This window comes from Rousettus aegyptiacus, unplaced genomic scaffold, assembly GCF_014176215.1.
Source record: "Rousettus aegyptiacus isolate mRouAeg1 unplaced genomic scaffold, mRouAeg1.p scaffold_m13_p_10, whole genome shotgun sequence".
In the NCBI taxonomy this organism is placed as follows: domain Eukaryota; kingdom Metazoa; phylum Chordata; class Mammalia; order Chiroptera; family Pteropodidae; genus Rousettus; species Rousettus aegyptiacus.
Genome location: NW_023416285.1, coordinates 73,089,798 through 73,103,719, shown reverse-complemented (window position 1 = coordinate 73,103,719; position 13,922 = coordinate 73,089,798). Strand labels below are relative to the sequence as shown.

Below are 13,922 nucleotides of genomic sequence, written 5' to 3'. Positions count from 1 at the left end.
CTTATCTTTTCTATCTCATCATCAAGGGCTGCTATAACAAAGTATCACAAAGTGGGTGGCGTAAAACTGTATTGTCTCACAGTTCTAGAGTCTAGAAATAAAAAAAATAACGTACTTGCAGGGCCATGCTGTCTCTGAAGTTTCTAGGGGAGAATCCTTCTCCAGTTTCTGGTGGTTGGCCACCATCCCTGGCATTTTTTGTCTTGTAGCTACAGTACTCCAATCTCTGCCTCTGTCTTCATTTGGTGTTCTCTCTGCATGCCTCTGTCTCTGTATTCAAACGTCTCTCTTCCTATAAAGACACCAGTCATTGGGTTTTAGGGCCCACCCTAATTCAGTGTGACCTCATCTTAATTCGACTGCATCTGCAGAGACCTTATACAAATAAGGTTACACTCACAGGTATGGGGGTTAAGACTTCAACATATCTTTTAAGGGAATATAATTTAACTGATGAGAGGCAAGTAGTAGATACTTGATGAAATAATTTTTTAATTTAAATTTAAATGAAATCATAGAATCTTCATATCATTTTTTTGAAAATTTTATTTTTCAATTAGAGTTGACATTCGATATTATTTTATATTAGTTTCAGGTGTACAGCATAATGGTTTGACATTGATATAATTTGCTAAGTGATTCCCCCCAATTAGTCTAGTACCCACCTGGCACTATGTAGAGTTATTACAATATTATTGACTATATTCCTTTGCTGTACTTAGAATCTTCATATTAAAAGAAAAATTCATAAAACAAGCAATAAAGTTTTAATGATTTAAAGGAAAGTATAATAAAAGAAAAATGAGTACTGATTTGTTGCCAATAATTCATGTCAATTGGGGAGAATAAAGTAATAATAATAAAATAAGTAAATTTGAAAGAAGTAGGATGGAGATGGGGATTGAGAGATGTAATAAAAGATCTCTTTCTTTTGTACATGTTTCCTTATCCAGGTCAGAGAAATCCAAATATAATTAAATTTCTACTCTACACAGTATGTACCTTAATCACACTTAGAAATAAATGACCCGCCACAGGCTGCAAGTGCAAGGATTAGGATTATTCAAGACTAGAGCACACATCCTCATATGGGGAAGGGCCTAACCTCCAGCAAACACAGCAAAATGGAGAAGTGTCTCTGGTTCAAAAAAGATGATTCCATATAGCTATGGTTTTCATTAATTCAACTACAGGAAGCAAAACTGACTAAATCTTGGCTTGGTAGGTATACAAAAATTCCAATGTGAAAAAACTTTGAAGAGGGCCTGATTAAAAAAAAAGTTAAGAAACACTAAGTGAGAAGAATAGATAAGAAACATAATTCAGTCATAAACTATAAAACAATTCATTTTTGTCATGAATTCAATGAAAGTCTGGTTCTTTAAGTTTGAAGGGGATAGCATTTTCACAAACCTTGTCGGTGGGGTCTCCTTTCTGGCTACCAGTCGACAAAAGTTTTTCTTTGTCCTGTCTCTGGCCTAAAGACTGTGGTTGGAGCCTGCTGATTCCTGTCATTTTCAAATCAAAAACTCTATTTGCAGGTCCAAAGTTTGGAAGGTTGATATATAAACCCAAAGCACGAGAATTTCCTTGTTTCAAGATCTTGCAGTTTAGAGGCAGGGTCTCCACACACCTCTCTGAGAGTCTTGGGCTAGGGTGAAATGGATTCCAGGCCAAAGCTGATGCTATATTCCTGTTTTCTTAATTAATTCAATTATTAATTAAGTGGCTCATACCTGTAGTAGCAATTGGACAATTCCATGTCGCCTACAGGTGATCCTCTAATCCAGAAAACCAACTTATAGATGGAGATCTGTCTTGTTCTGCACCAAGTACATTGAATTCTTAATGGCTGGGTTTGTGGGAATTTATTTCAGCTGTAACACTCTCTGAGCCTTCATATGTAATTTAGCTGTACAACATGTAACAATTGAGATTTTCACATCAAATAACTGGGCCAAGGTCCAGAGACCAGCTCCTAGGCAAAGCGATAGCTACAGAATTCCAGGCATCTATCCTTTCATGGGGACCAGTTCTAACATTTGGTTCAACTCTTACTGAGAGAATTAAGCATAACTTATACTATGCTAAAGAATGTTCTACAAATAGAACGAGTGCTATAAAAAGGATTTGCAATAAGAAAGAATTAGTAGAATAGCTTTCCCTACTTTTATCAGGAAGCAAAATCTTTCCCGGAAGTCCCACCAGTGTTCCTTCTTTAACTCATTAGCCAGAACTTGGTCACATGTACATCCTTAGACCAATTACTGACAGAGGTTAGTCCATACTGTTGCATGACTGGTTTTACAACAATCTGATTTATTCCTGGGGATGGGCAAGGAGTCTACTTTCCCTCAACGCACTGCTGCATTCTCAATACCTAAACAACAACAGTAGGGTTCTGTTGGCAAGGAAGATTCTTGTTGGAAGATTCTTGTGGACCACAACGACACTGGAAAAAAATAGAAACTGGAGCATCAATTAATCCAGGTATCTACATAGTAGACAGAAATTTTGAGAAGCAAAAACTTTTCTCTGGGTCCACATATGTCCACATATGAGTAACCCAATTGCAGACTCATTCACTATGAGACCAATCAGCTAGCAATAATTAAAGCTGGTTCCTAAACCCAACTGAAAGTCATATATTAAACTCTTTACTAGTCTTTCTCAGAATTTGTCTGGTTTGATAAACTGTATAAGAACACAAAGGGAGAAAAAGAACTTTAGAAATAAAAGATATATTATGCTGACATGAAAATCAAAAAAGAAAAAAAATAAGCAAACTTAATAAATATTGAACAAGACTTGAAGCTAGCAATAAGTCATCCTCAATAACTGTGAATGACCAAATACTACCCAGTTATGTATAAAATGAAAGTATAAAATGAAAGACACTGCCACAGAGATTAAAATGTTAGGTTATGTTAAATGACAGATTAATTCCACTGCTGAACATAAAAGTATACGTGTGTGTGATGTATATAGTTCTATTAACAGAAAATCCATTTCTCCTGCTTCCACTAAAATACACAACAGACAAATATTTACTGAACATTGCTTTGAAGAGGTGCCCAACTGTTATCCTTCGTACAGCACCCAGTCCAGCCCTGCCAGTGAGGCAGCGGGATGTAAAAGACAAGGGCTTTGGCATTCGAAAAGCTGGTTTTGAACACAATCTGCAGCACTTCCACTTCTGTGAACTTTAATAGGTCCTTAATCTTGTTAATTCTCAAATACTCAGTTGTAAAATGAGCACAATCTCTCATAGTGTTCTTGTAAAGTGCCCAATTCATAGTAGATGTTCATGAGATAGTAGTTACCTTTAACTCCTTATTAGGAGCAGTGTGTTTCAATGTGTGGGCCCCAGACCAGCAGTATAACATTCTTAATAATGTGTTAGAAATGCATGTTCTGGGGTTCCACCTAAGAACTACTGAATCAGAATCTGTGAGGTGGTGTACACTCACATTTGAGAACCACTGGTAAAGAGCAAAGGCAATGAGCCGGACTGTCTAAGTTTGAAGCCAGCTCGACTTTCTACTATCTGTATTACCTGCCTTCCCTGTGCCTCAATTTCCTCATCAGTAAATGAAGATAATGGTTATATCTGTCTCATAGAGCTGCCATGAGGATTGAATGAGTTAATACACATAAAATGTTTAAAATAAGACCTAGCCCACAGTAAATGTTTAATATTATGCAGCTGGTATAATTGGTTATTAATAGTCCTATTGTAGTTCTTGTTCTGCTATTGAGCATTTCCAGGTAAAGATTCATTTGGGGTGAGGTGTCAGGCACACTGTGATGACATTTTGGCATCCCTAAACCTTCCCGCTGTTCTGTAGTTTCTGCTCCACTCCCACACAAAGTGGAGAATGGTAGGAATTTACCAAAAAATATGTCTTTGCTGAGGAATTGCTAAACCTTGTCATGTTGAGACATTCAATGAGCTGATTAAATCATGTTTGAATTGACTATTGCTGTGTATCATGCGATTTCAACCAAGCTGAACTGGTTCTTGAGTTCAGTTTTATTTTGTAAATGCTAATAGTTTTTTTCAACTTAAGGAGTAATTCAGAATACAGGGCATTGGGAAGAGCTGGAGGTGGGGGCTGGAGGGTGGTGAGAGCTGAGGGTAGTTAAATGGAATTAGGCTTTGTAGCTCATCTTAAGGTTTTGATCTTTATCTCAAAAGTAATAAAAAGTAATTCAACAGTTTTATAGTTGTTAACATGAGAAGATTTAGCTTTTTAAAAGATCACTTATGCTTCTCTGTGGAGCATTCACTTCTCCCATTGGTTCTCAGGAGGAGAGGCAAAAAGTTGACAGTTGAACAAAATTTGCCCTGAGTCATTACTGGCAGTTTATTTTCTTTGAACTTTCATGGTGTTAGGGACACACCTAGGTCTGTACCTAGGTCACACCCTAGGTCCTGTCTTTTCCCTGCATAATAAAGTTTTAAACAACAGAAACAACAAATATTAAATTTAAACAAAGTAGACCTATAGTATTGACTCTTCCATGGCTTCTACTTTGTTTAGAGTTGATATCGCTTGCTCATTGGGTTACTTGGAAAATAAACCCTTCTAATCTTTTCTTCGACTACAGTAAGCCATTTTCAGTGTTTTGTGTGAGAAAGTCCTTTCTAATGTAAAAAAATGCCCACATCTCGTTATTTATATGATGGCTAGTAATGTGTTGCTTTCTTGTGAACATCTGGCCCTGAGGACCTTTACTCTTACATAAAAGCAACTGAACTAAGACTCGCCAAGCTGTAGTGACCCCAGATTTATGCTTCCAGAAACTGGAGACTGATTGGTTTTGACAAGTTTATCTGGCATCTCCCAGCTGTTTTTGTCTTCCCTGCATTCATCCTTCCAGCCATTCATCCCTCTAGGAATGAATATATTAAGAATTTAGAAACATTGCAGTTGGATCCAAAAGGGAACTACTGCGCTAAATACATCCTGCCAACACGTGTCCACAAATTATGAGGAGGTAGTCACCAAGACTCTCAAAACCTTAAGCCACTCTTCCTCAGGCAGCTGTCATGAAACAGCTTTAGGTGCCATTTTAAACCCAAAGAGTTCATGTCGGCTTCAACCTCAGCTGCTACCTAATATTAACTCCTCACTACATGCAAAAGACAGAACCTTTGGAAAGGGCTGGAAGAAAGTATGAAATGACGAATACGCCGCAAACCCAAACGCACAGAGCCTCCAAAATAACAACGAAGGGCTAATGGGTTAAGTGAAAGGATTGTTTTAATGCTAAATGCCTTCGGGGGCGGTGCTCCTACTAATCCCCTAGCTCTCTGCACCATGCCTGGCGTGCCTTTCGCGCCCACCCACTGTGAGCACAGGGAGTGTGGGGCCTCCAGCCCACGCTCACGCCTCTACAGCTGAGCTCAGGTCTCAAGCACCTTCCTGGCTGCCTGGCTCCAGGGCGGCTACGTGACGCTCTCAGGCCCGCGGGCTGGCGGCCTGCGGCGGTTCTCCTACAAAAAAAAAAAAAAGCGTCTTTCGCTGCCCACCTGCTGCCGCCGTTAGGGAGAGAGCTGGCGGCGACCGACGGTGGAGATTCGCTGCCCTGCGCCACTTCATCTTGCACAAGCTGAAGGGAACGATCAGACAAGATCCTTTTCGCAAGGGGAACTTACAGACTTTCTACTAAGAACGCAATCTGTGTTTTAGAGAGACAGAAAGAAATATGAACGAGTGAAATAACTTGTCATTCAAAACTAAGGTATACATAATGAAACAACTTTTATTATTTCTATAGAAAAAGGGCATGTACTTGTAGAAGATATTAGAATATCAGGATTTGATGCAGCTAAGTCTCTGCCAAATAGACAAACAGCTATTGTCAACCCTTCGCCAACAGAGTATAAAATGCCAAGAAAAATGGGCTATTGACAAATCCGCTACAATATTAACAAAAAGTTGTCCTGAAGGCATTATGAAAGCATAATTTTTCCTGGCCTTTTCAACAGCCTGTGGATGCAATGAAATTCAAGTTGCCTGATTATTATGCCATTATAAGAAACCTAATGGAGAATTGTATAATTAGGTGCTTAGAACATAAATATTATATGCCGGCTTCATTCAGACTGTAAAGAAGACTTCAATACGATGCTCTCAAATTGTTCTTATGGCAGAAGCTCTAAAGAAGTTGTTTAGGCAGAAATTATCTCAGACACCATAAGAAAAGCAAGCTGTGAGTAGTAAGGAAAGAATAAATTACATTCAATGGAATGTAGCAGTTTCTTCTATTAAAGAAAAACAATCCCCTAAAGCATCAGAAAAAGTATTTCAGCAGCAAGTAATTCATTCTGTATTTTCTTAAACATCTATTTCTCCTTTAAATATGGCACTAGGTGCTCCACCCAACTCTACTTCATAAATAGTTGCCCAGGTTACCAGAGGTGTGAATAGGAAAGCAGATACAACAAATACAACTTCAGTAAAGCAAGTCGTGAATATCCCCAGCACTTTCAGAAAAAAAAAAAAAAAAAAAAAAATCAGAGAAAATGCTACCTATAAAAGAAACTATGCCAAAGAATGTTTTGCAGGATTTTCAACAACAATATAAAGTTGTAAAGAGTATTAAACTGAACAGTTAAAGCACTGTAGTGAGATTCTTAAAGAAATGCTTGCAAAAAAACACTTTTCAAATGCGTGGCCCTTTTGTCATCCTGTTGATGTTAATGTGTCGGAACTCCATAACTACTATGATTGTGAAAAGTCCAATGGATCTTGGAGCTATCAAGAGAAAAATGAACAACCAAGAATAGGAGGATGCATATGAATTTACTACAGATGTTAGATTAATGTTCATGAATTGCTACAAATACAGTCCTCCAGATTGAAGTAGTGGCAATGGCAAGAATGCTCCAGTATGTTTTTGAAATGTATTTTGCAAAGATCCCAGATGAACCTATTGAGAGTATGCCTGTATGTAACATCAAAACAGACACCACAACAACTCTTGGTAGAGAAAGCAGTTATGAGGCTTCCTTCAGAGGCAGCTTAAAGCTGCTCATCAACAAGCACAGATTCTGTCCCAAATACCTTTCCATAAGCTAAAGAAAAAGAATGAGAAGTCTAAAAAGGAAAAGAAAAAAGAAAAATTTAATAACAGAGATGAAAATCCGAGAAAAAAGTTTAAGCATATGAACTTAAAATCCAAGAGCAAACAGCCAAAGAAGAGGAAACAACAGGTCTTTGCTCTGAAATCTGAAAATGACGATAATGTTATACCTATGATGAGAAAAGGCAGTTAGGTTTGGATATAAACAGACTCCCTGGAGATAACCTTCTGGGAGTTGTTCATATAATACAATCAAGAGAGCCTTCACTGAGAAATTTCAACACTGATGAGATCGAGATAAATTCTGAAACACTGAAAGCAACACTAAGAGAACTAGAAAAATATGTTGCTGCATGTCTAAGAAAAAGGCCACTAAAACCTTATGGTGAGAAAATAAAAAGTCCAAAGAAGAACTTCATTCACAGAAATGACAGGAGTTGGAGAAGTGGTTACTAGATGTCAATAATCAGTTAAATTCCAGAAAATATCAAACAAAATCTGAGAAAACGCAATTATTCAAGGCTATTGGAAGCGGTTTCCTATTGAGTGAAAGTGGCAGTGGCAGCAGCAGCTCATTAGAATTTAAAAGTAGTGGCAGTGATTCTGAATCAGATAAGTAAATTTATTGAAGTAGAACAAAATGATTCTCCTTCTAAAGAGAAAATAAAGATACAATCTTTTATGCAAGATACAATCTCTTGTTTTACTACCCTTGTTCATCGGACTACACATTCAAGTGGTACACCACCAAATCCCTACCAGTTAGCATTTAATCAAGAATTAGAACATTTACAGAGTGTGAAAAACATTTCACCTTTACAAATCCTGCCTCCCTCAGGTGATTCTGAGCAAAATGGCCTAACGATGATGTATCGGTCTGGTGATGATTCAGTCAAGTTTCTGGGCAGGAAGACATAAAGATCAAGAATGCAGCAAACTCTTGGAAAAGTTTAGGCAAACCAGTCAAAACTTTAGGTGTACTGAAGTCCACAGACGAGCTCTTCGAACAATTTAGAAAAGCAGTAATAGAAAAGGAAGCAAAATCTCGAACACAAGAATTAATACAGAAACATCTAGAACAATACAAAGGAACCAAAAGTATTTCAAGAAAATCGAGGACTTTGGCTTCACTCTAGAATCTTTTCAAATAAGATGCAAAACAAGTGCCTTGGAGAGGAGCAGAAAGAATATCAACAGTCATTGGTAGCTCAAGATAAATGTTAACTCTGGCTTCTCAAAGACTGTATTTGGCGAGGGAAAAAGAACAAGAGTGGAGAAGGAAAGAAGCAATGGCTGATACCATTGATATGACTCCTCAAAGTGACTTTATAACAATAATGACAAAGTTTGAGAACAACTTTGATTAAAATTCGGTTTTTAAATTAACCATCAACTTAAAATAAATGATATCAAAGAGTAAAATGCATATAGCAAAGTGATTGCTTTCAGACACCAAGACACCACTCTTATGCTGTATTTTGACTGCTCTAAAACGAGTAAGCAATTTTTACTTACATTTCGAAAAAAAGTAATTCATAAAAAGGACAAATACTTTATGATCCCACTTATATGAGATACCTGAGGTACAAATTCTTAGAGAAAGAAAGTAGAATGGTGACTGCCAGTGGCTGCAGGGAAGGGAGAAGGAAAAGTTAGTGTTTAATGGTTTTGGAGTTTAATTTGGGAAGATGAAAAAAGTTCTAAACATGGATGATAGTAATGGTTGTACAACAATGTGAATGTTGTACTGAGCCATGCATTTAAAATAGTTAAAATGGTAAATTTTATGCTCTGTGCATTTTACTACAATAAAAAATGGGAAAAAAATTGATAGAAATAGTGGTACATGGATTTTGTGGGTAATGTACAAAAAAAAAGGTTCTTAAAAGAATCTCGTGATTCTGAGGTGCAGGGAATATTCTATTCTTTCACCTAGTTATATAGGTATCGATTTTGTAATATTCCATCAAGCTGTTCATTTATGTAATTTTATGTCTGTGTTGTATTTCACAATAAAAAGATGAGGCAAAGTGTGGGAATGAGAAATACTTAATCACTGTCAACTTTTGTCTGGGTCATTGTGGCAACCTTCAAACTGGTCTCCTGACTTCTGCCCTTGGAAACCTAGAATCTATTCTTAACCCAGCATGAAAATGATGCTGCTAAAATTTAATCAGTTGTTATGGGCTGAAATGTGTGTCTCCCCCTCCCCTGCTAAAGTCATTTGATGAAGTCCTAAACCTCAGTACGCTAGAATGTGACTATATTTGGAGATAGAACCTTTAAAGAGCTAATTAAGTTAAAATGAGCCACTAGAAGAGACAGAAGGGACTCATGCATACAGAGGAAAGATCATGCAAGGACATAGTGAGGAGGCAGGCATTAGCAAACCAAGGAGAGAGGCCTCAGAAGAAACCAAGCCTGCTGACACCTTGATCTTGGACTTTAAGCCTCCAGAACTGTGAGAAAATAAATTTCTGTTATGTAAGACACTCAGTCTGTGGTATTTTGTTATTAGTTTAACAAACTAATACAGATTATGCTATCCTTTACTATAGATTTGAGTTTTATTACAAGTTAAAACTGTATAATCTGGCCTTTACCTCCTTTCTCTAACCTTACTCACTTGCTCATTCACTTGCTCATTCTGTTCTATCCACTCAGCCTCTTTGCTGTTCCTTACACACAGAAGGCACATTTCTGCCTCAAGAACTTGCACATTTCTGGCATCTCTACTGAGAAGCCCTTTCCCCAGATACCTGGGTGGCTTCTCTTTTGGCTACTTACTCATCCCTGGCCTCCCCATCCTTAAGGCTCTTCCTTCCCTGGCTATATTTTTCTTTCTAACACTTATTACCATCTAACGTATTATATCTTTTACAAAAAAAAATAATATATATATATATATTTTTAATTGTCTGCCTCCCATACTAGCATGAATCTTCAGGAGGGTAGAATTTGTGTCTGCTTTGTTCACTGTTGAAGTTACAGTGTCTGAAGTGTCTTGTACATAGTATGTGCTCAATATTTATCTGTTGCATAAATAAATGAAAAAATAATTCTTATTGAGATATAACTGACAAATAACATTATATTGGTTTCAGGTATATAACATAGTGATTCAATATTTATATATAGTGAAATAATCACCACGATACGTCTAGTTAACATCCACGATGTAAAATATTTCTTCAAAAAGGCTTTTTGTCATTTGCATTTACTCCTCTATTCATGTTCTTTGGCCATTTAAAAGAATTAGAGTCCAGAAGACAATGTTTTCTCCACATTGCTATTGTTTCTTCTCCAAACATTACTAATTGGTATATAAACCCTTTGCTGTATTTTGTAACATATATTTTTAGTTTATGGTTAGCCTTTTAATGATTTTTTAAACAAAATAATTTAGATTTTTTTATATAGGTAGGTGTACTGTGAGTTCTTCCTCTGATGCAAACTTAGTCTTAAAGCAGCAGCTTTTAATAATTCTGTTCATTTCCCAGGAAGTCTCCCCTTATCTTTTTTCCAGTGACCCCTCTGATGCTCATTCATCTGAAATTCATCCATCTGGGCAGGTGACAGAAAATTGTTTTCCTGCAAGATGTTTTTATAGCAATAACCACAGATGGATTTTGCCCTCATGAAATTGTCATTGTGAGCAAACAGTCATGTGAATGTAGACTTTTTTTTTATGGTGCCATCTAGGGTCCACTTTCACTAAATAGGCTTAGGGTTATATGTCTGATGATCTATTTCAGCACCAACATATAGAGCTATCTCATTTTCTAAGATTCTCCTTATCCATCTTCGGATGCCGATTACTGCAATAAGTCGCCTTCCCTCTTCCAAGCAAAGGGATTTGTGGCCTCTGGCAAAAAGATGAAGAAACTGAGGCACAATAATGTTTAAGTAAAGGGCTAAAATTTACACACTGAGTAAGATGTTCAAAATGTTTAATGACTGGCATGGTGTTGATGGCAAACACTCAGAACCTACCGATCAGAACAAACACCAGCATGAATTCTAACGAATCAGAACAGAGACCACTGTAAACAACCCTAATGGCCCTACCACAGAGAACATACCTTTTTGTGGTAAGGTCAGGACTTGGGCTTCAGAGTCTGTACTCTTGAATATGCCCCACTTTACTGTCTCATAATCAGACTTCACAGCGATGAAGTCTGATAGCCAATTTCAAGCCCTCTAGTTCTGTTCCATAATCAACTCCTGTTCCCCCAAACTTTCATCAAACTTATCTATATTCTACTCTAGATGTACTGGAGTCATAAAGAGAGAGAACAGAATGAAGTTGTGTGTATATTAGGAAAGGGATAGTGTTTGGAGTGTTTGAGGCAATCCTCCGCTTAGAGAAAAGTTATGAGAAGGCAAGAGCAATCCATGAAGCAGCCCAGAGCAGTTGTCTATAATGAGAGTGACAGCATTCTCCATTCCCTGAGATCTTTAGAAGTATTTGGAAGGGAAATAGATTTCCTGCAAACATATAGGATGATTTCAAGATACCATTCTTATTATTCTTGTTATAATTGTGAATAAAGAAACGAATGAGTGAAAATTTGGGGAAATTTGGCACAGATACATTGAAAACTCAGGAGGAAGGTTTAGGAACACTGGTGTTTGGAGTCAGACATTGCTTTAGGAATGGGTCTGCCATTTACAGGTTGTCACCTATATCAAACCTCCTTTCCTAAATCTCCTTAATCTATAAAATGAGTGTAATAATAGTGCCCATCTAATAGGTAGAGGGTTAAATGAGGGTTAAGAGGACACATGTATCCAGTTGCTGAGCACAATGAATGGAATGTTCAGTCAATGCCAGGCATTGCTGCAGAGAACAATGGTGTCATCACCTGCATCATCATCATGATCTCTGAAGTATTTTGATTTCACACACACACACACACACACACACACGCACACACACGCGCACACGCACACCCCACAAAAGATAAATCCATGGTAGAGATGCTCACATATTTTCTCCTAATCTCCAAATGACAGAGAAAGAGAAGACAATGCTTCTGGAATGGAAGAGGCCAGATGTGAGAGCCCATAAGAAAGCAAGGAGGGAAGAACACTGGGCTTTGAGCTCAGGAGATTCCTAAGGAGTTAAAGCAGTAAAATGACAAAAAAGAGAGATAAAGAAAAAGAGAAGCCCTGGGGGCAAGTGTTTGATTGGTGAGAAATGGAGAGGTGGTTAACAATAGTTATAAAAGACCAAGGTAGATAATGAAAAGCACTTTTTTTTAAAGTAAGAGAGATCTCAATCTATCAAATTTTATCTTTTGCCTTTCATTGCATTTCTGGGAAGTTTTATGTGGCCAGAGGATAATGTCAGTTGATTTCATCTTTTTACACCATGTCTTGATTCAAATGTTTCTAAGGTGATTTTGATCAGCACTGGTGAGTTGAGGTGAAGTGAGGCCAGGTGAATGCAGGTGAGGTATATATTCTCATGCCCTGCTGGAGGGAATGTAAATTAGTACAACCTCAGTGGAAAGCAACTATGCAAGGCATCTCAAAATGCCTTAAAAATTATCATCTATTTAATGCAAACTTTGGAGCAGTATCCTAAAGAAATGATTAGAAAGTTGGCCAACAAAAGGGAGGCTATCATGTTGTTTACATGAGTAACAAAAATCACAAAGGAACACAACTATAAAAAAAAAAAACCTAAAAACTAAAAAAACTAAAAATTTGAGCAAATTTGAGCAAATGGGTAGTGGGATTATGAAAAATCGTTATTTGCTTTAATTTATTCTTAGATTTTCCTAAATTTCTTCAACGTGTTACTTACAAGAAAAATATATTTAAAAATAAATGCATTAAACAAAAATCCATTTCCTCTTTTCCATTTCTCCTTTGCCTCCCTCCCTTTGCAAACCAAAATCTAGTTATTCTGGTAATGACATGCACAGGATGACCCACTGTGGATTCTGTCCTTGATTCTCCTTTCTTCCTTTGTTGATTTTATTGTGCTTTAGACTAGGATTGCATGGCTCCCTCCAAAGTGAATGGAGCTCTACAGGGTTTGTTCTCCATGGCACTGGTCCATGAACACCCTCATGCATTGCTTCTCGCTGAAGTCAAACTGGGCAGGACACCTTGCCTGGGAAGACACTTTGGCTTAATTCAGCATATCTTGTTTCAGAGATACCAGAGTAGGGCTAGAAAAGCGGGAAGAAGAGGGAAGAGAGAGGGTGTTCTTTTTTTTTATCCACTAATATTTCTCTTCAACAAGTTAAAAGTCATACCTGATATCATCAGTTGGATATATTTTGGTTGATGATAACCCCTTTTCGTTTCTTACATGCACACACGCACAAAAAAATAGTGTGCTTGAACTGACGTTCTGCAAAAGAGAAATTCATTCATTCATCCATTCACATTTATTTATTAAGTTCCCCCTCTGTGTCAAGCACTGTTCTAAATGCTGGGAAGATAGCTGTGAACAAACCAAGAAAAATCACTGCCTAGATGGAGCTTTCATTCTACTGGGAGTTAATAGTGCAATGAAGAAAAATTAAGCAGACAGAGTAATGGAGATAGAGAATAATGGAGTGAAATGTGTGCATATGTTGCCTTAGATAGAGTACTTGAAAAAGAGATATTGGAACAGAGACCTGAAGGAAGTGGGGGAGTGAGGAATGTGGCTATCTTGAAGAAGAACTCTAGGCAGAGGGAACAGCAAGTATAAAAACACCAAGGAAGAGCTCATTTGGTGTGTTTGAGGACTGGTGAGGAAGCCCATGTGGCTGGAGATAAGGGTTGGGGAGTTATGAGAGGGTCTGTGGTATAGTAATATTGTTTCATAT

The 13,922-nt window shown here is 37.5% G+C and overlaps 1 pseudogene; it reads left to right on the top strand.

The window, feature by feature from the left end:
- The first annotated feature begins 5,324 nt into the window (after nucleotides 1–5,324).
- Nucleotides 5,325–8,502, top strand: LOC107497758 (annotated as a pseudogene).
- The last annotated feature ends 5,420 nt before the right edge of the window (nucleotides 8,503–13,922 follow it).